This window comes from Xylocopa sonorina, chromosome 7 (assembly GCF_050948175.1).
Source record: "Xylocopa sonorina isolate GNS202 chromosome 7, iyXylSono1_principal, whole genome shotgun sequence".
NCBI classification, from domain to species: Eukaryota; Metazoa; Arthropoda; class Insecta; order Hymenoptera; family Apidae; genus Xylocopa; species Xylocopa sonorina.
The window spans coordinates 9,354,652-9,381,206 of record NC_135199.1 but is presented as its reverse complement, the minus strand read 5'-3'; the positions used below and the strand labels follow the sequence as shown (position 1 = coordinate 9,381,206).

Sequence of the window (26,555 nt, the reverse complement as noted above, 5' to 3'; positions counted from 1 at the left end):
ACGTACGCGCGGAGACTCTAGCCGGGAGAAATACGATTTATAATCGGGCGGAATTCTATCGAGCCGGGGGATGAAACGCGCTGCTCCCCGGGCCTGTATGAAGAGGAGGCGCAAAATCGTTCCGTTTGCCCGATCGGAGTCGTTAAACGTATCGAAAACCGAATTTAATCTGCCGGAAAATAGACGGTGGAAATTTGCTCCCGGTATCATTTGATACGTGTTACAAGGCCGAGGGGATGGAGGAGGAAGGGGAGGCAATGTTTGCGCGAAACTATAACGCGACCCTTTCCCCTCTCGCTTCGACCCTCTCCGTTTCTATCCAATTCGCGGAGCAGACTTTATTTTGGCCAAAAGCCTCGGGATCGGTGTTTGTTGTGCCTCCCCCGCCGCGAGCCACCCCCATCCCTCTCTACCCCCTCTGACACCCCATCATCGGCCCATCGTTGCCCTGCGCAGTTTTGTAATTCAAATGTTTCTTAAACTTTCGATATCGCGAACGATTTTCGCTGGAACCACGGTACAAAGCAAAGAATATTCAGATTTTTAGCGTATTTTCAGCTGGAAAATATATCCGGTCGAATTTATTGGTTTTAATTGGCTGGTGTTTGTCCGACGATGGGAATGTTTACCGCGTCGTTGTCCGATTTATCGGACGGGCGAAATATTAACGGCGAAACGATTCGATTCTCGACTTATCCTCCGTTCAAATCGGCGAGAGTCTCTCGGCGATAGTAGCCCGCGGCTGTACATTCTCAATAGTTTCGCTACACGTTAAAAACACATGTACGCGTGATCTTTTGATTACACGCCGCGTAATGTACGATAGCGTGTCTAATAGTCGAGTAACGCAACCGATATTTCCAGCGCCGCGGTGTTGGAAGGAAAAAAAAAGAAAGAAACACACGCCATTATATCTATAGATAATTCTACAAAGATTCTGTGTGTATATATAGAGTTCACAATTTAATTTGCAAATTCCAAGCAGATCCACCGGCAGATATTTAATTATCTCGTATTATCCTCGCGAAAGTAGATCGGGTAAAAGCTCCGGAGCGTTCCAAAAATAACGATTTCCACCATTATCCCTCGCGCGGCCGGCGCACAATCAAAATTCCCCTCGTGCACGGCTGCGAATCGAAACTTCACCCGGCAAGATTCATTCGAGACAATCAGACTGTCCGAAGGAAACGCAATTACTGGTCTTAAACGAACCAATTAACGCGGGCCGCGTTATCGAGGCGCAATGGCTCACCCTGCGAAATGGTCCCGCGCGCGGGTACCCAGACACGTACACGGCCGTGCACACGCGTGCACATCAAAGATTCGCGTAAACTACATTCTGTAACAATGCAGTTAGATACACGGCAACAATAAGATTATCTTACGGAGTCGGGGCGAGGGGCGAGGGTTTGCAGCGTCGACGGAAACTGCACGGACCGGAGAGACGAGACACGATAAAGCTATTCCACCGGCTTCTCGAAATCCGTCGGTGACCGCAACAGGTTTAATGGCGCCACGTATCCCTGTAATGCACGATTGAAATTTGCACTAACGCCCTGGCCGCGTGGCGATAAAATTGTCCTGATTCTCCGGCGCGACGTCGAGAAACGAGTAGGGCGATCTTCGAACGTGCGAGCGTACGCGGTGAACCATCCCTCATCGTGCACAGCGTGGTAACTGGCAGTCAGTTCGGGAACGATCGCTCAGAGCAGAAATTAGATTTTGATTTTTTATAACTTAGTACCGCGTCGTTGGTATTCTCCACTCTAACGTAATAGCGAAAACTAGAGTTCATTATGGTGCCTATTTGTGTCCTTTTTATTTGGAAGAACTGCAGATTGAGTTAATAGAGGAATGCGCGCGGAATTTCCGAGGCCAGTACATTCCTATCGCAAACAATATTTTTTTTTCTATCCGCGAGCTTTGAAATCCTGCAATAACCGAGCCAGTGTCTCGGGTCCCTTTACAAAGGGCGAAAATCTAATCATTTCGAGCAATTCGCGCGGCGCGCGCGTTCGCGTCATGAAATCGAAATCAAATCACTGGAAAACAATCGAACGGCGCGCGCGAGCGCGTGTAAAAAGAGAGGAACGATCGAACAAAAGAATTATCCGGCTTTGCACGCGACATTTCCCGTACGATTTTTTTATTCCCTCGCGGTGGCCGTTTAACGGCCGCATTACATCGCGACGCCGCGAGCTGAGGGCTGTCCGGTAATCGACGATGTCCTGCTGATGATTCTAACCATTATCTGGCCGCTGGCCAATCCAATATTTGTAAATCTAAATGCGGACGCCCTTAAAATTCGATTTCCGACGAGCCACAGGTATACGTCGGCACCTTGTCGTCTGGTTGGAACGATGCCCCGCGTTTCCGAAAATACACCTGCCTCCGAGGTACGAACCACCCCTTAACTAACGCTTCGATACACGCGAAGCGATAACCCCTTCGCGGAACAACTAAGCCGCGTTCAATCGATCGATCCAGCGAAACTGACAAGATCTAATTTCGTTAAGTTCCGAAGCGAGATGTCCCGCGACGATCCTATAAATTTTGTAGTTTCGTAAAACGATTTTGCGTATTGACCTGATTCGACACCTAATGGGTTGTCCAGGGAGATTTAACGCGAGTTCCAGTTAGACGTTTCGCGATAATGATTCGATCGAAGCGACGGGGTGAATGGTTAATTAAGAAAACGCGAGACAGAGTTCGCAAGTTGATCGCAGCGTGGAATACGGTGGAAAAACGCTGCGATAGCCGATCGCGCCGGTTGCGTAGGTTAATGAAATAACTGTTGATAGAAAATCGACGCATAAATCAACCTGGACGTCCCCAGATGAGGCGACCGCACGATTTACTCGTAATCACTTGGAACGGTTTACCCAGAGCGTCGACTGTGTGACGCACGATTACGAGCCGCAAGGTAATCTTGATTACGGATTAATCAGCCCCGCGTGCCTTCCCACTTCTCGCCGTTTTCCACCTTTCTCGCGCGCCGCTCGAGCGCGCTGCGTCGGCCCTCGAGAGCCGATCGTCATCGCCTATCGATCGTTTTCCACCCCGTTGACAGAAAAAAAGAAAACCGGATCATTACAGATATCCGTCGATCGTTAAAAAGCGCTCTCGGCCTGCGTCATCGACTCGAGTGTTTGCGCAATTAATAACGATTGTCGCGTTCAGCGGCCTCGAAGTCGTCGAAACGGATACCATTTTTAGTCGCGCGCTCGAGGTGACACGCTTCGAAGCGATTTGACACACACGTTTCGAGCTTAATTAGACAGACAGCCGGTCGTTGGCGGGGCGAGCGAGCGAAACCTGCCGATCGAACGGTCTCGTCTGACGAGGGCAAAAAGCGGCAACGGTCTCGAAAACAGCGCTGTCGCGATCGCGATACGTGTCCGCCGGGTCGCGCGTCCTCGCGGTCGAAAAACGCCCCCGTGTCCGATTAGCGGCGTCCATTATCCTCGGACGGAGAGGATCGACAAGCGGTGGCGGGCGCGCGGGGGCGGCGAGCCGATGTATCGAGCGACACCAGCCACTTTGCGAGGCGATATGCGCTGGTATTTCGGCACTTCCGACAGAGTCGTTTGTCAGCATTAGAGGGAACGAGAGAGACACGGAGCCGGTCGATCGGAATAAGCCAATTTTCCGAGCGATTTCTTATCGACCGCGGTGATCGCCCTCTCCGTGCTCCGCCCGCGATCCTGTCGCTTCGGCTACTCACGAGACTCTCGTCACGTGTCGTCTGAGCGTCGGGCACGTTTTATCGGCGGTCGTTAAACGATCAGCGGCGACTGCTGCCCCGCGTCTTCTTCTTCTTCTTCCGCCTCTCGAGCGGCCGCGCGTTCCCAGCTCGCGCTGCGCTGTTTCTTGCTCCGCCGCGGCTATTTCCGAGGCTATTTCTGAATGAAGGTTGGAGAGCGTTCGTATTTACGTGTTTAGACGTTGCGTAAGATGTTGCTGTGTTCGCCGCGTATGTAAACGCGCTCAGCCGAGGATGGAGAGCGGGAGTGTATTATCCGCGTCGAACGGTGCCCCTGTGTCGTTGCGAGCAGCGAGACGTCGGCCAAATTTAGATAGGAACGCCGCGATTAGAAGATCGATGCCGAATCAACGGGTCCTTGGTCAGTTCGTCTTTAAACCATCTCGAGGAATGGTATTAAGTAAGCCTCTCTAATAGGTTTACGCGATAACGTCACCTACTATAAAGTCTAACCATCTGTTACCTATACCACTGCGCTCTCTAAACCTGTCCGAAGGCAGCCTCGCGTATCTACTGACACGCTTACGTGAACCAAGCGGTGTATTAACGGTAGCGCGAGGTCTACGTATACGCGCGCAACGATCTCGCACGATACGAACGGTCGATCGATTATTAATATTCTTGATTGGAACGCGAGCGTCTTTTCACAATTTCGAACCTTTCGAGGTAATTTTGAATAATCGCAAGAATTCATTGGACGCTTCTTTCGAGGTGATTGGCTGATTTTTAAATCGTAATGTATAGAATGTCTGCAAATGGCGTGTCGCTTCCGTTAATTCGTTCGGTACTTGGTTGCGCAGGATTTTATCCGTAGACGAGGGATTTAACGAAGAAAAAGCATCGATCCGCAAGGAATCGAGTGCGACGCGAGAGGCCGGAGTGCTCGTTGCACGTATTCGTAAGCGCGATCGCCGCGGGGTTAATTAAGTTCGATCAGCTGGTGTTGAAACGGAACCGGACGGCGCATTCCCGTCCGGGCCAGTATCCCACGATTTCTACAAGAAGTTTCAATGCATACCGGGCCCCCGATGATAAGGCTTTAGTGGCCCGTAAATCATCTCGTATCTAAGTGGCCGAAGCTGCGGATCTTTGAGGAGGGACGGCCGGTTGTTCCGGCTGGGCCGTGGGCATTAATGAATTTCCATAATGCCGCGATAACCGTGTACACGGCGGGCCATTAATACGCACTCGCGAGCTCTTTACTGGCGTTTTACGCCTCTCGTAAACCCGGCCAACCCGCTACTTGCCCCACTCGCCGCCGTTCCCCGCTGGCTCTGACTTTTGAACCTGCGACCGATTTCTTCGATCTGCGAGCCTTGGTCATCGTTTCGTTGCCCGTTTTCCATCATCCTCGAGAGATTTTCGCTATCGTTCGTCCTGCGGCGATAGCAGGGTGCTCTCGAGGGTGCCATAGTGCAACGATGTTACGAGGCGACAATGTAACGCGGACTTATATCGCGAAAATATGTATTCGAAGTAACCTTCAAATAGTGAGCGCGATATTATCTAAGATAAGAAAAATATGAAAATTCATGCTAACTTGTTTCTCGACGATCTCCAGTTCAAGCGATCGAGTCACTTTTTACGAGACGTCACGTGAACCTATCAGGTGGTGCACGTTCCGACCTGGCCGCCTATTGAAACGATACAAAACCTTTCCTTTCGAAGATCCTAATAACGACGGAGCGTTTCAGCAAACTATCGCGTGTACCCTTTCACAGAAAAGAAATCACGGTGTTCACGAGGGAAGGCGGTTAAGAGCGTGGGGTCCCAAGGAATCGGATTACGAAAGGGCGATGGAAAACGGCGCGGAATGGGACTTCCACTTGGTCGCTCGTGAATAGTTTTCGAGTGGAGAGAGGGAGGCAGGCCTTAAGGTCCTCTTCTCAGGCTCGATGAAAAAACAACAAAACGTCTGGCGCTCACAATAGCGGGCCTCGGGCCCCGTTTCTCTATTTGCGTTTACAATGAGGAACTGAGAACCCGTGGCGAGCTCGCTTCTACCGCGAGGATCAACGAAACGAACGTGAAAATCTCTTGCTGCTTCTTCGTCTCGAATCCACAATTCTAATATCCACGACGATGCTACACCCTTCGTCCCAGAAAGGTCTTCGAAAATTCGTCCAAATTCCAGCGACACTTCGAAACGAAAGAAATAAGGAAGGCTCTCGTTTCACGAGCTCCTTAGAACCGACGCGTGGACCTGAAGAAATGGTACCCAGGAGATCGTAGCCCGCGGGCAGCCTACGCGTCCGCTTGCGTAACCGGCGCGGTGAAACTTTTTCTTCAAATCAATTTGAACGCGACGGGCCCCTCGTAAAACCCACGCGCGACCACTCGCACGGCTACCCAGCAGCCCTCCGCGCCCCTGCGTTCTAATTGAGACCAGTGGCAGGTAACGATAGAGGCTGACCAGCGAAAATGAAGAGGTAAACGGGACGGAAACGGGCAAACAAGAAGCCCGCGCCTCCCTGCGCGTTTTCGTTCGAACGCTCATTGCCGGCAATGACTAGCAGATGGAGGACGTTCCAGCCAACGCAGCAGACCTGTCTAGGGAGGATAGCGCGGGACAAGCGCGATCGTTACTGCGCGCGACGGTGACCAGGCGGATCTTGGTGTGTCCACTCGTGGCGGGCCATGGACAGCCGAGGATAAGGGATCGAGATCTTGTTCAGCGGGTTTGGTATGCGATCCTCAGGGATTGAAATCGATACGTTTCTTTCCGTTCGAACTGGCGCGTTGACGATCGTTGAGAACTGTCCTTGGTATTCGAGACGGCACGTGTTATTAGTCAATTTTAACGATCGTCGCGAGCTACGCGATTTTTTACGAAATTTCTTGGGAGACGGGCTTTCTCGATCGTCGAGGCCGGTACACGTGCGCCGGTGATGCATCGCCAGGCATACGTAAACGGAAAACTATATCTGCATAATGGTAACGATAAAAACCATTTATTCGCTTAATTATCTAGCCGCGTTATTAACTCTCAAGTGACATTTGTCGTCCATTTTACGCGCAATCTTAATTGTATGCAGATATATTCGTGTGTCGTGAACACGGACAAGATTAACGATCGTCGTCCCGTGAAAAATAATCGCGTCAGAATTTACAGACAGAAGCCTAACACGAATTCTATGAACGTAACGATGTAATTAATCTCCGCCGGACCTCTGTTAATTAATCAAATTAATCAATGCGATTCAGAATAGCGAGAAATAGCGATAGTAGTAATAACAATAAATTATTGCTATTATACCATCGCGGAGGGCAATAATGCTGCCTCTACTAACGTTACCGGCTAATTAACGGAAATGTTTCGGCTAAATTTGTAGAATAGTAAATATACACACAAAAGGAGGCAGCTAAATTACTCGAAACGAATTTCCCCTCCGAAAGCGAGAATCCTTATTTTAATTTCCACCTTGTCGTAGTTCGATTCAACCAGCCTGATGAACCGCCTGGAGCAGAAACTCTGGAACGTGGCACGTTTCTCGAGAACGCGATGTTGTCGTCGCCCAAAATCCGGTGGCCGCGGATCGTTTGCTTTCATTTAACGCGGCCACGGATGCTTTTTCCGCGGCGGAAATTCCCGGCGCGTAAATAGCCGTATCTAACATTTATCAGGTGACACGGTCGTTCCGGGCTCGTCAAGATCCATTTGCAGGCGAGGACGCGCAGAGGAGCATTACCGTGTCGCGACGTCAAATACTAACGGCGGAGAAGCGAGTGGTGTCATTACCGGACCTCATAGCGGGCCACCGCATCTCGCTGTCCACCAGGACCGCCCTCGGCCAACCCCCGTCGCCGTATTTCTCCGTTGCGGAACACGGAACACCGTGCACCGACGTAAACAGCCTGATAGATCTTGATGGAACGCCAAGGCTCCCTCTCTCGGACCGTGCTAAATACTGGCCTCGCAATTAGACAAGCGGCGTAATTCAATTACGCTGGGAATAAATGCGAGGGCGGCTTCGAAAGGGGTGGTCCTCGGCTGTCGCGGACCCGCGTGTTCGATGTTCACTGGTTCGAGCTGTTCCGGGGTATTCTTTTTCGTTCTCCAGTCCGAGTCGACGATGTTCTCTTGTCAATTCTCATTGTTCCGTATTCGAGTAAACGCGCGACGGAGTTTTAAACGCTCGCGAATATTCGCGTAGGTGTTACGTGAGCGTAGTTGAAAAGTGGATAAACGAACACTTACCGTCGATTCTCAGTCGGTTCGAAACTCGCGAATTCGTAGAGCCCTTACTCGGCAGCCATCTAAGTCGCGTGCGGCAGTCGAAAAATTCGTTCGTACTTGCATATGGGGGATAAGAGGGGTGGATACAGGACCTAAAGAAAATAACATAACCTTGTGTGAACACATGCTCCACGGTGGTCCCAATTTTCTATAAAATTCAATCGTTCAATAGCAAATCGAGATCGACCTATTCGCGAAGCGTTGCTTCATCGATTAAATCACTCGCAGCGTTAATTCGCGCGGCAAGAATTACGCGGCGGTAAAGTGCGTAGGAATCGCGGGGCCGGAAGAATCGTGGTTGGGACAGAGATCGCTTAGAAACGAGCCGAGGGAGAGAATACGAGGAAGAGGATGACGGCCGCCTGGTCGTGGAAGAAAGAGGGAAAAAACGGGAGAAAATAAAAAGGCAGCAGGGTAAGGAGAAAAGAAAAGAAGGAAACGAGAGTGTCTGGCAAGGAGGATGAGGAGGCGAAGGAGGAGGCGTAGGGTGAGGCGGAGGAAGAGGGGTCGTCTCAGAGAGGTAGGGGCTAAGACGTTGTCCTGCCAACAGGTGGTAGCAACCTCACATTACCCGGCGGTGCTGCTTCAGCACGGCAGCTCAACCCCTTTTTCACCCTCCGTGGCAGCAACCACGACGATAACCCGCGGCGACACCCGATAAAACGGGCCGTAGAGAGGGTTGGAGGTCTTCTACGATGCCGGGATAAGTGGGTCGTGGTCGGGGAACGGAAAAGAAAAACACCGGAGGGATTATCGGCCGTGGATACACCACCCTTCTCTCTCCCTCTCTCTCTCTTGCTCTCTTCATTCCGCTCTTTTTCTCGCCTTCTCTCTGCCTCTCCGTTTCCCTCGCCCACGCCACGCCGCGCCACGCCACGCCGCCCCTTTAACGAAAGAAACTTGCTCTTTGCCGGCAGCAGCACGTGCGCTCGCTGCGAGACGACGCTCTGCTTACGATTCTCGACCAGGACTCTCCGTCTCCCTCTCTCTCTCTATCTCTCTCTATCTCTCTCTCTCACTCTCGTCGTTGCTGTTTCCCTTTCCATCGTCCTGTCCTTCTCTCTCCCACTCGAGACAGCATGCTTCCACGACCGGGACGCTCGAGTGGCCTGTATTTTGCGAGCCGAGGATTTTGCGGTCTCCAGGGGAAAGGACAACCCCCTCTATACGCTTCCTCTCCCCCTTTGAACGCTGTTCATTCCCTTGCTCTGTTGGCTCACGGCGTGCAGTCACGTCGCGACGCTCGGCCAGGGGGAATTACCGGAGCGAAGGCTCGACGAGCTGGAAACTAGACCGTCGCGATCATTCTTGCCGCGACAACGCGGACTAACTGATTTTCTGCTTCCTGCGACTTTCGCGGTGCCTTCACGCCGCGTCGTTGCTCTTTCTTCTCGAACGACTGCGAAGCTTGTGCATCGAAATAGTAAAAAAAGTATCGCGCGGGTAGAAGAACGAAACGAACAACTCTTTCAGGGGAAAGTTCTCGCGCGGATCCGAAGGGTGGCTCCGATAATTTCGCCCTCGCGACCGGGTCGCGGTAATTTTAACGAAGACGCCATTAAACCGACGGGGGGCGAGGCGAGCCGATGCAAAAGATTCGGTTGCCTCAAAGGAAAATCTTAACGAGCAGGAACAATGAACCCATGTGAATTATTACTCCGCACAAAGCGTGTTTTCGTCGTTTAATAAAACGCGGAATGAATTAAGGGAACGATCTCCCTTTTTCCCACCGTCTCCTTTCAGTTTCCTCTCCTCGTCTTTTTTAATAACGAGACCCTCCCGGTGTCCTTTGCTGCTTTCGAGGCGACCTCCTCGATATGGTTATTCAACCAATTACCCGTGGACACTGATAACGAGATCGTCTCCAATCCCCTTTATCGATTACTATTCGTTGTTTCACGCTGTAATCCATTGGCGCCGTACTGTGGCGAATTTGAGGATAAACAAAAAAATCTTGGTATCGCTACTTTAAAGACTCTTTGAAATTGTACGTCCTAGTAACAAATAAAACCTATCCTATTTATTATAGCACGTGAACAGGAGGAATAAATTTTCTTTCGTCCATCATTTCGACTGTCGCAGATCTGCGTTTCGAAGATCGAGCAGCGACGAATCGAAACGCGACGGAGCTTTCTGTTCGCACGGGGGAGTAATCGGTACCCGTAAGCGCGTTTAAACCCCCGCGAGCGAAACGAACGCCGCGGGACATTAATCGGGTAGCTGATTTCACCCGATACGTCCAATCGATGTCGAACGACGCGGAATTTCCGCGAGATTTGTCGATACAAATTTGTCCTGTTATCGGAGACAAGAACGTTGATGCAGCGTCGCGCGAACTAACTAAAAATACACGCGCCCGCGGCCGCCCCGACGAATTTATGCCCGCCGATACCGTTCTATAAATTATAACAACCCGCGGCGCAACTTCTTATCGAGGAATACCCTTCGTCTTCGCGGCGAGTTACAAAAGTTGTACACCTGTAAACTGCATGCGCGCGTGGATTTGCATATTTATGAAACGCTATCCGTTTTCCTTGAAAGAAACGGAGTAGTCGGGTATAACTCTTTCGACGTTCAGTTACCATTGGACTCGTCCGCCAACTAAAATTATGGCAAAAAGCGCCTGGCGAAAGTGTTATTCGCCACGTTACGCTCGAACTAAACGCTCTTCAACTTGCAGTAAAGAAAGACTCGCGTGTCTCGTTAATAAAACGATCCCCACCTATTCGCACGATCCTCCGGGTATTTTCCAGATATTGTCGCGAGGCATAAAAATCCATAATCGTAGAAGCTTGGAACAAACAAGAGAAACAGCGAGACTAGAGGGGTAGATAAAGAAAAAGATAACAGGCGATCTAATCGTGTTCGAAAACACCGCGCAGCAACTGAGCTAACAAACCCCGGGCAGGGAACAGGGCTACCTTTCAGATCGCGAAACTAAACAACGCGAGCGATAGATCCGATTTGTTCGACCGAGCGTTTTCCATTCTACGGACCCTCGCCTCCCACCTCTTGCCTCCCCCTTCCGTCGTTTTTAACAGAGGACAAAGGCCCGTTTGTTGGGCCCCCTGGCTCACAAAGGGTTCCATTGCAGCCATGCGGCCGCATGAAACGAGGCCTCTGAGGCCTGTGCCCTCTCCCACCTTCTTTCCACGAACGCCACGATTCCCGTTGGTAATAAGAATTTGCTACATTGGCGGCCGAGGAACATTGTTACCCCGCGGTACCATGAAATCGCGCGAAATTGTATCGTGCACGTGAACGAACAATGTCCTTCGCCTCGATTCCACGGTAAAAGGGTCTCCGGTCGCTTTCGCTTCGATTCGATGAACGCGCTCGAATCCGCCGGGACTGCGACGGACCCCGAGCATTTTTAATGAACGATACTGCCCGAAGTTTCGACCGTGCAAAACGAGAAAAGGGATTGAAATTCTGTTAGCGGAGCTTTCAGAAGAAATTAATTCGATCCCAGAAAACTGACACTTCGGTTAAGTGCCAGAAGAAACGAGCGCGGGAACAAAGGTCCCGCGTGAAGGAACGAAGAAAAGATCCCATGGGGCGAGGGATCGAGTGGTATCCCCGCGGGTGCCCCGTTCAGGGAATTCGGTGTACCGAAACGGTAAATTTCTCGCCAAACGAGAATTCCTGCTCTCCTCCGGGCCGTTTACGTGCGTGGAATGACGGGAGGCGTGCTCGCGCTCCGGTTCGGGTCGAGTTCAAGAGTTTTGAGGTGAAAACGGGACCGTGATTCCGGGCGCAAACTGGATCGACGGGTTCCTGACTTGACGAAGCCCTCGACCCCTGACCTCCGGTTATGGAGGAGGTCGAGATGAAGTTGCGCGATCGTATATCGCCGGTCAACTTGCGCTGGACCACAAACCTCTTGCCCTTCCCTGGCATTCCTTTCCGTCCTGTTTTTTACCCTTCCTCCCCAATCCTACTCCCCCTCCTCCTCTCCACTTTACACGTACGTGGCGCGAGCCTGTGTATATGGATCGCGAGCGAGTTCACGCGGAAGGCCACGCCAATTTCCAGACTTCCTTCAATCCTTTCGACGAGGCGAACGGAGAACGCTCTCGCGAGCCTCGCCAATTCCCCAGGAAACTTCATTGCCATTGCCACGATTCTGACCTCGACGAGGAACGGGGTCAACAATCCGCGGCGCAATATCAGACAGCATCCTCTTCTCGTCTGGCAGCGGCTACGGTGGGGAGGAAGTCGAAGCTCGCGGGTACTCGTGCGATCCGTTTGCCCCCGGGGAGTCACGAGAACAGGGAAGAGATTAAGAGGACGATGAAGTTCGAACGACTTCGCGACGGGGACGAGCCGAACCAACGGATCGATAGTTCGCCAGGAAAAACGAACGACGTACCGGGAATCGATAATCGAAGTTAAAACATAAGCTCCCCGTGGCTTCCTCTGCGCGCAGCAACTTCCACGCGTGCTTCCATTGTGTCGTCTAGCCCCGAAGGGGAGTCTCGAAGGCGAAACAGAATAGAGAAGAAGCCATAGACGGAGGGGAGCAAAAAGGTAGAGAGGCGGAAAGACAGAGGAATCTCTGTCCGTGCACAGAGAGAACGCTCTCTTTCACGATTCTCTCTCGCGTCGAGGACCAAGAAAATTCGCAGGCTTGAACGCTTCGAGGCGGGGTGGTCGCGCGCGTTGGTCCACCGTCCGGGCGAGTGCTCGTCCCCGCAAGAAGGACGGACGGGTCCAAATTGAAATGTAATGTACACCCCTCCGCGCGGCGTCACCCCGCACCCTCGATCGAGCAATCCCCTCAGCCGTTCAACGGCGTGTTCCTCCACCCGTCTCTACTTTCTCTTTTCCACCGCCGCGTTTCCCTCCGGGTCGAAGATGCCGCGTCGTTGTTCCACCCGCGAGGGAAGGAGTTTCTCTCTCTCACTCTTCCAGAGGCCTTTGTATAAGTGTTGGTGATTTACTGCTTCGGGCTTAATGGAGGCTGTTTACTGCTAATTAAAACGAAGCCCCTTTATACCGTGTATACGAAGCATTTATACCGCGTGGCACGTTTGTGTGCGTGTAGAAATATACGGATAGAGCGGAGTGCTCTGAAAACCGATTCCACGGAATCATTGCCGCGCGCAGCGCCGTTCTACTTTGCCGTCGACTTTCGTTTATTAATTACCGCTGCCGGCACCCGGGGATGGATTTCAGAGTACCGTGACCGAGAATCTGACAAGTCCAAGCCTAAGAAAAAAAAAAAAAAAAAAATGAGGAAGAGACGAGAGAAGGAAGGATGATGAAATATTCCGTCTGTTCGGGATAATTAGTCCGAATGTTAAGGCGTTAAGTAAGATGTAGGGGATCGGCTGATGTTAGATTCGTATTTATAGACGCCTACGGTCTAATTATAACTAATCGCTCGAGTCTTGGTTGCTGAGCTACTCCCGCAACAATAGGCGGACTATTTTCTGAAAAAGAAAGGAAAGAAAAAAAAGAAATGAGCGTATTTATGAGCGTCTGACGTTCTCCCATTAGAGAGAGGATTACTCTTCAATTAGGAGGCGATACAGTTAGATAAATCGTCTGCTCGCAATTGGAGTGGTCACTCGTGTGAATAGAGGGGTTCTTAAAAACGTATGGCTCTAGGAAGTAGACGGAATTAATTTTCTGCTTTGCTGTTAGGGGTTGAGGCGAATTAACGATGCGGACGCTAAGGCCGGGAATAATTTGTGGCAACATCTTCCGCGGATTATGTCTGTGAAATATTGGCGAGGCAACGCTCCGGCGTTCCGTTTAATTATTCAATCGATTCGATGTAGATAGAAAAAGAGGAACAGCCGAGCCCTCCTACGAATCCTGTCCACTGCCAATTATCTCGAACGATGCCAACCGGCAATACCTTTCCCAGACACACTCGTCTCCAGACAACGTCCCCGCATCGGAGCCACTTCCGGTTCCCCGGCTACCGTAAGAGGCGAAAGCGGACGCGCTCTCCGAGCTAGCACGAAAAGAACAATTAACCGTTCCCTCCAATTACCGCAATCACCGATGTTGTTTTATTCATAAAGGTCCCTCGCATAAACCCTCCACCCCTGCCCTCTACGCCTCTCCACCATCGAACACCGCGGTCCCGGAAAAAGGGACGTTCCCTCGACCAGTAGCCCGGCGAACGTCGAACCGTCCAGGGACACCTTGAAAAACGCGGCTACGTCGCAGCAGCGACGCGAGCAACCAGTTCGAAGCCGGGTCTACGTTCCACGATAATTACTATTCTTACCCGGGCAAAGAAAACGGACGTCTCAAAGGGTTGACACGCGTCAATCCCTCTTCGCGAATGTTGGAGGCGGGGGGGAACGGTAAACAATCGCGTTCGAGGAGCAAAGTTGCTCCAATTAGCAGCGGGGGTCCCGAATAATGCCAGGGCCCTCCGTATTTATAACGCGGTAATCCTCTCTTTCTCTTTGGCCTGGCGTTCGCTCTAGGCACTTGGTGCACCCAATAAGGGAGCGAGAAAGAGAGAGAGTCCTCCTCCCTGCGCCGTTTCGCCGGCTCTCTACTCGGCTCTTCCCAATTAAACCGCGTCGCGCTGCAACGAGCTTGCATACTGCGTACCGATATCAATTACCGGGGCCAAGTGACACGACGCGGCCGCCGGAAGGAGGACGAACGGCGAACGATTGAAAAAAGAAAATCGTCGCCAGTGGAGGGGGGGTGGCTCGAGGACAAAGACGAGTGGGATCGGGGGTTGGAAGCGCGGCCATCGGGTAATGAGAGAGAAGGCTTGCACGGGGCTTTAACGAGGCAGCGAAGTATCGCTCCGGTCGAAGGTTTCGGTGTTCAAGAACGTCGAGTGGATTCGACGTGTACTGACTGTACTCTGCGGCTGACAAGGGGTTCACCTGATAACAAGGACAGAGAGCTTCCCCTGTTATCAGATATAGATATCACCGCGCGATTGTTGATCGTGCTCGAGATGATAGCCGCGATGATTTCCCGTGTATCGAAGTAGTTACAAAATTCCTCGGGCCATAAACCGGAGTATCCTCTGCTCATCGACCGTGCGAGCGAACGCGGAGAGTAACGTTACATCTTCTCCGTCTCTGTAGTCGGATTGAAAGTATCCTCCACACAGCGGAACGTAAAAAGGTGGACGGTAGAGGGGAGGAAACGAGGGAGAATCGTTCGATCGACAAAGAGCTTAATGGAAGCGTATCCGTCGTGGCGGCGGCACGATCGGTCATTTAATTTCTTAAGTAGCAGCGGGGCAAACATTAGATCCGCGTTGTAGGGTGGGGGATACCTTATGAGGTCAATGCAAGGAAGGAACGAACGAAAATCTTTACAAGGTTCCGACGTCGGAGCCGTGTTGAAGGTATTCGTCGACCGGAGCACTGGAAATGGAGCTTTTATACGAAAGTACTCCATATCACTTTATTTAAGATTTACCCTCTCGCTCGCCCCTTTCAACCCCCAACAAGACTCGTCCATTTCGTTGCCACCCCTCCCTCTTCAACCCGCCGCGGCCCGTCCTCTATCCGCTCGTTCTACCATTCTTAAAGCTCGATCCTCGTTGCTCGAGCGTCCTTCTGTATCGACGTCTTCGCTCTCCTCTTACCCACCACCCACCCTCCACCCGTTCTGCAACCGCTCTCGCTGCTCCGCGCCACCCGCTGCTTCTTTCTCTCTCTGTCTCTCTCTCTCGCTCTCTCTCTCTCTCTCTCTATCTTCTGCCTTTCGAAATGTCTTGTTTGTTTATTCCGCTCAACCTCCTTAACATGATCCGTCTGCTTGGCATTCCACCTCGCCCGGAGGAGCGTTTTGCAAATTGGAGAAACACTTCCGTCGATCGACTCGACACGCGATTCCCGATTATGATCGCGCGGACGGTCGCCTCTCGACTTGTGTCACCCCGTTTCAAAGGCTTTCAGTGCTGCCAACGGTCGTTCGACTCCGTCGCTTTCTCGCGCGCGACGGAATCCGCGTTACGGCCGAGTGAAAAATAGCTTTGTCCAATCTCGAACACCGCCGCTGCTCATCGGACGGCGGTGATCGCGGTGCGCGCCGTTTAAGTTGGCATCGCACCGCGCGACGGAATCATTACGAGAGCCTGCACGCATCGGGGACCAAAGTTAACAAACGTGAGTCAGACCCGTGGTACGTGTACACAGCCAGATGGTTATTTTCACAGCACGCGAGTGACTTTAATTTGAACACCGGCTATGCCACGTGCACGGTCACAAATTATGTCGCGACCCGGGCAAAGAGTACGAGAGGACTGCAAACATTCGCGAGGAAGAGGGAATCTTTTGAAAATTTCAGCCACCTCCCTCTTTACCGGAGAACAAAGACGCGTACCTAGAGAATGTAAGAGCAGTTTGATATTCCATTTTCGATACTTTCCGTCCGCGTTAGTCTCGTTACGTCTGGCCATCGCGATTCGAACGCAGAGGAACACGAAAAAGGGAATAGAAGATGCACACGAGGGGGGGACTGCTTCGAGGGAGAGGCACAGCGAACCAGCTCTATAGATCCTTCTCCGACAGGCCCCTGTTTGTTCCCTTTCCGCCTTCCATTTGCTTATCCCGCACCCCTTCGAAGACCGTTGCTCTTTTTAACTCCGGTCGCGCCCGCCACTTCGACAATTATTAGCAGTTTTGCGCCAGGCGTTCCTTCCGCTCGCTTCTCGTTCTCACTTGGCTGCACCAAATTTCACGCCCAATGTGGCTCGCCAAGCGTCCCGCCGGATGCCCCTCGCGGCAAATCGCGCGCGAAGAACCCCAGCTTCGGGGGTTCCTCGTTGGTAACCACTCACGGAGCGAGAGAAAGCGTTAACTGTTCTTCTTCTACGTGTCCTTCGAACGGAACGATGTAAATCTAGCTCTAGATACATGTAACCCAAGTAACTTGGAGTATCGATAATCATTCTAACTCATTCTACTCGAGTTCGTTTCCTGTACGACGAACGATCCAAGGGATAGACCATTTTTTATCATTGCAACTCACGCGTGTGTCGAGTCTTCGAGTCTTCTTTATCGTGCCTACAGTTTCTCGAATGGACACCAAGCTAAAGTACCCAAGGAAGGACCCATCAAACGACAATAGCGCGATCGAACCGCCAACCCCCTGAATCGATTTAAGCGGCACGAGTTCGCCTGGAACCGCAAACACCGTCGACGATCACCTGACAACAACGTGGACCGAAACCTCGAGGCAGCAGAATTCTGTTGTCCCCTTTCCTCGTCGCGCACAGGTAACCAACACGCGTGCCCATCGCGATCGTTCCCCTCTCCGGTTCGAGCCGCGTCTGGACTGGTACGTTCGAGCCTGGTGGATGGGCCTCTCGTTGCCTCTTTCGCTCCCAGGACCAGGCTGAGAGGCGTTCTCGGATCTCCGGCCATGTAAACCGGTCGGTCTGGTCCACGCAGCCCCGCCATACCGGCCACCTGCTCGCCTAGCGGGGCCCGTAGGGCCTCTTCGGCCCGACGCGAAGCCCTGCCATTAAATTTATTCGAATCTCATCGACGCTGCCCGAAACTAGCGCCAATAACGAGCTGGAACAGCCGCGCGGAACGTTGCTAGATCGCCTCGACTTAAGTGTTCGTTGTCGGTTGTTCTCGTTGCCCAAGACAGGAAGCGGAGGAGCGTTTCGTTTGGGTAATTCGTTTCTGAAGACACGATTAGATGGTGCTCAGACAAGCGGGGATTAGTCGAATTGGAATCTCATTATCTATCGATTATGAGGTTTGTAGTTAATGAGAGCTGAAGCTGGGGTCCCTAATTTTCGATTTCCATATTCTATAATAGGCTGATTCCGAGATGGCTCTGAATTCCGAGAAACTCGACACCTTGTATCGAACAGGTATCAAGAGGAAGACTTCCAATTAATCTAATCCACGATTACGAGCGGTACCGTCGACAGACTTCTTCCTGGCATCGTAGCCTAAACCTGTGGAGATTGAAAGGAGCAGAGACGTGGTGACACTCGTAAAAAAAAGGAAGCCCTCGACGATGCGTCGTTGTATCGAGTAACAGAGCCAGAAAGTCACGGGATCTCGTTATTCGAGCGAATGGTAACGTGGCGCGGTACATATCGGAATCGATGATCGGTCGTGGCTCGGTTGCAAGTTGACCGACATTTTCGACGACGCGTCGTTAATGAAACAACCGATAAGGGGGACCGGATCATTTCCTCTTAGCCTCGCGAGAGAAACTGTACATAAAACTGGTCGTACGTTTTAATTGAGCGATCCCGTGGAGGGGGGCGGTGGGGGCCGGGGACGGATTCATTAAAAGTCGGCCGCGCCATTGCGTTCCACCGGCACGCGGAAACTCCGTTGTGTAACGAAAGGGTTTTGTTGTCAGAAGAGAAGGAAAGCATCGTCCGGCGAAACTTTCCTCGCCGCTAATTATTCTATTATTAATTGTTAATTATAATTAATTACCAACGGGGCTCGCGACCGGGCTAATTGACATTGATTTATGGCTTTAATTAAAGACGACGACGCAGCCGCGCTAGCGCGCGCGCGCGCGCGAGAACCCCGACGCTGTCTTACACGACGAAGGAACGCTTTAACAACACCTTTTCAAGGGAATCCAGGCTTTGTGCCGTCGGCTTTTACGCGGCGCCACTCTCCGTCCCTTCCGGACACCCTTCTCGTCGGATCGAAACCCAGGTTCCGACATTTTTCACGCGAAACTCCAACGCTCCGTTCAATTGAACGCATCGCGCCATCGTTCGTTGGATTTCTCGCGCGTGTTTCTTCGCCACGCTCGCTCATAAATCGGTAAGTATAACGGTGTTACAGCGATCATCTGGTCCAAGAGAAGGAGAAAGAAGATCTCGTATTTTCCGTTCGTAATAGCAGAAGCGTTGTACTTAATTGAAGACGTCTTAACGAACCCATATATCTCCTACTATTCGACTCGCTAACTGCTCCTGGAAACTCTAACTCCGTCAAGTTACACTGCACTTCCTTCTATCATAATTGTTAGTGGGGATAGTGGCCTTGAGCGTTCAAACTTTCCTCCTCGACTCTAGCCCTGCGCCAAGGTACGCGCGTATTCCAACCTCAGCGATCATTCTCGCGCGCAAAAATTCGCACGAACTCCGCTGAACGACGAACAACGGCGGTGCTACGAGTAAATAAACTCTGGAAGACGAGTCTGAACGAGTTCGATCGATTAAATCGATATTTTATACGGTCGTTCAGCGTCGCGCGCGGCGATCATCCGTCGCGCGCGCGACGGATTTGCATATCCCGCGAGCAATGGATACGTTAAACAGGTTCCCCGTGGCAACGTTATTGGTTTATCTCGAGCGGAACCGCGGAATCAAGAAATCGTTCCCAGGAGAGCCGCGACCAGATCTAACCTGTTCCTAGGGTGGCTTATCCGCGCCGCTGCCCCCCTCTCGTCATCCCCAGCCAGCGTCCGCGAGTTCAAACACGAGCCAATTAGAACGCCTCCGCCAATTAGGCCGCGGCGCGATTTTTCATCCGCGTGTAATTGACGCACGACGGGCTCGTTCGCGCAGAAATAGGCGAGGAGCGCTCGCTCGCTCGCGCGCGCGCGTGCTCGTTACACGCGGATCCCGATCCGCGTCGCGTCTCCTCGCCCTCGAGCGAGTCGTTCTCAGGCTAGAACGGCCGGTTTGAATATTTTACGCGGGACATCTCCGTCCGCTCGAACGGCCGCGCTATCGAGCAGAAACGTGATATAGAGCCTGGCGAGCGTTTCCCCGCGAAGATATTCCGTCGGTTCAGGGAACTCGTTCCGATGAACGAAACTTGGGATTGGAAGATAATTGGACCCCGGGAGAACGAACGGTAATTTATTAAATAATAAGTCCTGCCGTTCCGTACGAACGAGTTAGCAACGGTATTACGGCGGAGCGCGTGTTCTCTCGCGGCAACCACGAGAAGCTGCGTTCCCTGCGAGACGTCTTTCGGAAATTATGCGGAGAAAATACGATTGCCGACGGAAACCGTAATTTCGCCAAGGGATTCTTTTAGAACTTGCATGGCGTCGATGGCCACGCGATCGACCTTTGCTTGCTTTCTTCCCTGAACTTGCGAAGGTATCAGCGACGCGTTTCAATTACCATTCAATTCTATGTGCGAGTAATTACTCGTTGGCGAAGGGAATAATTTATTCAAGAGGGAGAGAGAGAGAGAGAGCGCAGAAATATTTGGCGGTCAGAAAAGAATAGGAACCGCAGCCGTAAATCAACCCTCCGCCACGACGACGTCACTCCGTGAATCGGACAAAAGGGACAGCGAGCGTTCCGATCCTCGACACACAGGCGTAATTCGAAATTACACGTTTCACCGTGCAATGATCATAACGTTAACGAGAATAACGAACGGCCACGGTTCCGGGCCGGTGGCGGCTCGACATCGGCCAAGATTTAGCGTCGACTTCCTGGCGGCACGAGCAGCAAGCAGCAGCCAGGCAGCCACCCCGACGCGCGGCTTCTGGGACAGAGCCGCGGCGGTACGAGAGAGTCGGACAAGGGGAGGCGTATCTCTTCGACTCGTAAAGATAACCGCGAATAACCCCTCTTCCGCCCCACCCAGCCCTCGCCGGGCCCCTAGCTCTTTCCAAATGGCCCCGCGTCGCCTGGGATATATCCCGGTTGAATTCATTTAGCCGCTGATTTACAGACATTTTCCGGTGTAAACGAAATTACGGACACGCGAGCGCATCCTGGAGACGCGGCAGAAAAATGCCCGCCGCGCGCCCGAGAGAATGACGATTCGAGAGCTGCAGCCGTAACCAATCGACATTTCCGCGGAGCTATAAAACGGTGATACATCGAAGGAACACGAGGAAAGAAAATGGAAACGCGTGCGATTTTCAAACTTTCGCCGTGGAATTTCTGTTGTCGACGCGTGGAAATTTGTTTAACCGTAACTTAGCAGGGTTCCTGCACGGAGAACGCGGTGAACTGACGCGTCGAGAGGCACGAGCAAAAGAGGGAGGATCGCTCAGGGGTCGCGTTGGCAAAGAACGAGAGAGAAAAGGCAACGGCAGCTCGAACGTCTAGATCTAATACCCTAATGACTCCCAGCATCACGGTCCGAGCGCTCGTGAATAGTTGATGCCGGATTGAATTGCTTTAATCAGAGAAAATTAGAGTAAACGAAAACGGGGGCGGCGGTAGTGGGCCAGGGAGTCGAGTCATGAATTAAACGTTCCTGGCGATCCGGGAACCCCGAAACCGTAGCCAAGTTATTGCTACGCGAGAAAATTAGAGATTCCAATTCGAGCGGGAACAAAAGTGCCTCGCGGCCGTTCAAAGCGCGCGATCCGATTAAACGCGGATCCCTAAACAGGTCGTCGCCGAACGAAATCGAACGGCGCACTTGTATCGATTATCAGAATCACGGGATCGCTGCTCCTCCCGCGGCTTAACCCGTTCCGTTGCGGTCCAATTAGCACCGGCCACGACTCGCTCCGTCCGCCGCGTGTCCATTAATTTCCATTTCGTCGACAGCGATCCACTTTGCGAAAAGAAATCTGCTAATCCTCGGAGGAAAATCGAATAGCCCCTGGAATTAAGCTTAATTTTCATTAGATCCCAGCTACACGGTTCTTGGCACCTCGCTCTTGATTGTTACTGCTGAAAAAAATGGCTGCCAGTTGGAGAACTCGAAGGAACGAGACATACATCTTGGTCGAAAGAGTTTGCTTAGATCGAATCGACACGAGGGACGCTACCCTCGATTAAAAATGATTTCTTCCATATCTCTAATAAAATTCGATCAACGAAATGAAATAATCGCACCCCGTGATCCTTCATTTCTGCCAATTGTTCAACGTAACCGGAACCAGAAGGATCAGCCTGGTCCAGATCGATCCTGAAGAGGTGTCTCCATCGCGCAATGAATTAATCAACGAATAAAAGCCACCGCCTCGCATTTACCAGCGTCGGTTAACCGTCTAATTTCGTCAAGCGTTCTCGAGGGTGGGGGCGGTGGCGGAGGTCGCTCTATGAGCAGCCAGTATTTCCTGGCGTTCGCATTACCCGGGGCCAGGTCGGTGGTCACCGAATAAACACGAGCCAGCCGGTAAATTGGCGATAATCGAAGTCTTCGTGGTGCCGTGTACCGCGACGGTGGCGGAATATCAGCTAGCTCTCTCTCTCTCTCTCTCGCTCTCTCCCTCCCTTTCTCTCTTCCACCCTCTCTGTGCTCTCCGTCCCTTGCGCTCGCGCGGAGCCTGGTACAACGCGGTTGATGTATTAACCCTCGTAGCTGGCGCGCAGTGTCGGGTTCGTTAAGACCATTAGTACGGAGGGACACACGAGGCGCAAGAGAATCCACAAAGGGCGAGGACGGGGCTGCTTCTTCCTCTGCTAATGACGATCGTATCGTCGCCACCGCGACCGCAGGAAAACGGGAACGACTCCGCGGAGGAACACAGCCCGAGTTAACGAATCCGTGTCCTCGATGGTCTGGCTGAACTGGTTCCCGGGCTTTTACTTCGAATATGGGGAAACGATCCCCTTCTTTTCTCCTTATCCTCTTTTTTTGCGTTCGTTTCGGAGCTTGCTGGACAATAGGGTCGATGAATTATCTATCCTCTTCGACACTACAAATCTGCTCTAAACCAAAGAGTACAGCGACAGATACTGGCATTTCATAAAAATTATCAATTGTTCGTTAGAAATTCTGGAGAGATTCCAGGCACGAGAATCAATGGTACCAAGAGAAGCACCGCGTGGTAAGTCGCCACGCTCTTATCCAATTTGAGAAGAAAGCGAAGTCGCAAGGGGAGAAAGGAATCCCTCGTTCCAGGGTGGGTTAACGAATCGGCCCGTACCAGTGACAAATCCTTTAAGCGGCTGTTATCTCTTCCCGCTGCCAAGGATCCGCGGGGTCCTACAAACCTCCTCGTCCTCGTAGCCTCGCCGCGGGCCGTAACGACACTTTTACACGCGGATAATGGTGCTCGAAAGGCGCGCGCGATGTGCCACAAAGCGTGACTCGAGCGCCCTGGAGCGAGCATAAAAACACACGCGTGCACGCGAGAACAGGGACCAGCGCGAGCCAGAAGAAGGGATCGAAAGGCCTGGAGGATTTCGTTGAGCAACCGCGAGGGCGGAAGAAAGAGCGACGGGAATATCGAGAGGAGTCCAGGGAGGGGAAGGGCAAACTCTGAAGAAAAAAAGACTTTCACCGATGAAAGGAAGAGGGAGCAAGAGTGTTTCGCGTTTGTGTAAGCGAACACCAGCGCTCCGTGAACGCTCTATATATATATATACATATACCACGTCTAGGTTACACATGTGTCGATGTATAGAGGAAAAGGTCGAAGAAGGAGGGAAAAAGAGCGAGCGGACGGTGAAGGTGCCGAAAAAGGAGCAGCACGCTCGTCGAGCAAAAAGGAACTAAACTCATTTCCGAGGCATTAACCAATTACTTTTTGCGAAAGGGTGTCGGTTACCTTCAACTTTCCCCCCGTGGCGTCGCCAACCCCTTCCGCGTCTCCCACACGCCTCCAGCCTTGCAACCCCTCCTTCGAGCCGTCGTTCGTTAGCCAACTCACCCCCCCCGTGGTACGCGAGGCACCGTCGACCGACTCTGGCACGCTGACGAAGAAAAATCTAAACCGATCGCGCGTCCTTCGCATCGTTCTGTTTCCTTGATTCGCGGGGAACGTTTTCGAGCGGGTATTTCACGGGTACGCTGCTAAATTGGGGTTGAACGTCTCGATGGAAGCGTCGTTGGTCTCGCGTGACCTGTGCTCGCCACTCGACTCGAAGTTGCGCGAGGTTTGATTTTTCCCTCGATTTCAATATCGCCGTATCCGAGGGCTCCCGGATGGTGAATTCGAGTTTATTGGAGGCGCTCTGTGCGGGCCGCGTTTTACCATATCGATTCTAAATTTGAAACTCGCTGTAGCTCGTTTTCGCGAGATCCGAATGGGCAAAATTTGATTTTATTGGGAACCGGCGTCGACCCTCGCAATGTTTCGGTATAACTATTTTTTTATTACCCCGAACCTAGATTTAATATCGAGTGGGGTTTCCTTTTGCATAGATCTGAATGTCCAATATCGGCGGATTCAAGGTGAATTTCGTTTTATTAAAAACTGTAATTGATTTCGGACGTACTTCGCGAATGAATAATTTTTCGATCGCGCCCCGATAGCAGCGGCACAGCGGGAAATAGATGTTTAATACACGCTACGTTACTCTGTCCCGATATAGCTCAATGAACGTTTAATTAGCAAAGAATCCAGCGGTATAATCACCTCTAATCGTACTTGATTATCCACTTGATTGCAAGGAACATACGCACAATATATCCGACAAGATCACTGAGCAGCTTTGACGCTCCGACCAGACGCTTCAAATTAACAGTCAATTAGAACCGTGTTCATCGACGTGAATTAATTCCCTACTCGAAATCCGATGCAATTAAACAAACAGATGTGTCCCATCGTCAAAAATCTAATCAGATGCCATAGAAACGTGCAGCGATGGAAATGATAACAATAACGATAGCAGTAATAACAGTAATAGTAGGAATAATGAAGGAGACTTAAGACCACGTGATTGCGGAAGGATCTGACAGAGATTCGTGTACATTACCTTGGCTAGAGCGTCTCTCACTCTCCTCTCCCTCTCTCCCTCTTTCTCTCTCTCTCTCTCTCACTCGTTCGCTCTCCTCGTCGGAGAAACCGACAATAATGAATCAATTTTGACCGACCGAGTTGCTGCATTCATGGTTAATCTCCCTGCCTTTAATTGCTGTTAGGGATGCATCGAATATTCGCCAACTATTTGGTACTCGGCATATTTGCCAAATTTACCGAATATTCCGCGTGCTCGGATAGTTAACGCTAATCGAATCACTTCGATGACGACCAGGGAGCGGCGATTTTTCCCACCGCGATGGGTTATACACGACCCTCGGTTATGGCTCTGAAACGCGTACCCGAGGATTGGTCATTCGTACAGGTCGTTTCATACGTACCACTTGTCAAAATAGCGAGCAATCCTATTGTACTTTATTATAAGAGACTCATTTAACGACGCTCTAGCATTCTTTAAAAGGCTGAGGATGATTTTGCTGCCAACGACTTAACCGTCTACGGTACAATTTTCTATAACCTTCAACTGACCTTTACAGTAATTGACACGAATTCCATCTTACGCGAGTTGATCTTAGAACAAAGAAAGAACGAACCGCAGAGAACGGGGCTACAGAAACATTCAGGATGACCTAACATTTCGCTCGTCACCCAACAGGGAGCTCTGAAACCAGCCCCGCGCGAGTCCATCTTGGAACACGGAGAACGATTGGTCTCTCAACTCCTAAGATGCCTGATACAGAAACCACCATAGAGCAGTCTGCAGATATTACAAGGTTTATGGAAGCAGATAGCAGGCTAGGGGTGTGCAGTAGGCTCTGCGTGCGGTCAACCAGCCAGGCCAGCCGTTCTACAAACAGGCGAGCAACTCCTTAGTGGCACGGACAGAGAAAGAGAGGAAGAGAGAGGAAGAGAGGGAATCGCCTAGGCACAGCAAGTCCCCGATCTAATATCTCTTCTGGACAGAGGGGACCAGGGGTTGGCGGTGGTGGTTGGCGCACATATCATACTGTTAATCTGAAAACCGCGTCTATAAGAATCCACTTAATGAAATTTCCGCCGTGGCTGGCCGATCGACGGGCACAGAGCAGGGGTAGCCGTTCCCCCCATGTGCCTGCACGCGGCTGGCATTGTGGCGCAATTAATAACGTCGTATCGCGCCCCTCAGGCCCCGGTCGCCGCGCCATTACAGAGCCTACGATCGACACGGAAACGCGGCGCAGCCATAGCGACCGGGGACGTCGACGACGAATTGCGCTGATGATGGAATCGTCACGATTCTTGCGCTATATCGCAATATCGTTCCACGTGCGGCCTTCCACGGCTGCAACGGCCATCGTAGCCTCCCTGACACGGGGGTGCGCGACTCGTGGAGAGTGTAGAGGGTGATCGCAGATCGATCAAGTGTAAAGTTCTTCAGAAAAATTAAACTAAATAATTCTCGCTGCTCGAAGTTGCCTTCCTCGAGGACCAAGCTTCAAACCCAATTTCGTTATCCTTAATCTTCGTCTACTCGAGGTACAATGTCTCGAACAATCGTCGTCTCTCAGCATTGATCGTCGAGACAGTGCACGCGATGACACGAGTCAGCATCGCGACAAATACAACGAACGAGCACATACAACCATCGGTACTTATCGTCTGGTGTGCTCTAGCAAGGCACGTTGGCCCTAGCGCGGTGAACTGCGAGGCTGGGCAGACGTAGCAGGTACGATGGAGGCGAGTCTGGATGGCTGGACGGGGGTGGGCGGTGTAGGGGTTGGCCAGGCTGACTCTGCCGGCTCGAATATAGGCTGTTGTGAATATTACATTCCCGGTGTATATAGGCGCTCGCGGGTCCTTGGTAACGCTTCGAGGCACGGGGCCAGAGCACAATAAGACGCCGGGCGCAATTAATTTTCGGGCTTTTGCTAATTAAATTTTTCCCCGCACCCCGCAGGCGACGCCGTCTCGACGCGTCCTTCGTGCATTGTATCGCGCGACGTCGAT

At 51.8% G+C, this 26,555-nt stretch overlaps 1 protein-coding gene across 2 annotated transcripts in view; it reads right to left on the bottom strand.

Annotated features, from left to right (window-relative positions):
• LOC143425119 (uncharacterized) overlaps positions 1-26,555 on the bottom strand; it is a 134,886-nt gene that overhangs the window by 93,578 nt on the left and 14,753 nt on the right. Inside the window, exon 2 of one of the 2 annotated variants that reach the window (XM_076897637.1) lies at positions 7,962-8,092. The exons of the other annotated variant lie outside the window; for it this stretch is intronic. The gene's annotated coding sequence lies outside the window, so the exon portion shown is untranslated. The remainder of the gene's footprint in view (positions 1-7,961; positions 8,093-26,555) is intronic. 2 annotated transcript variants of the gene reach the window in all.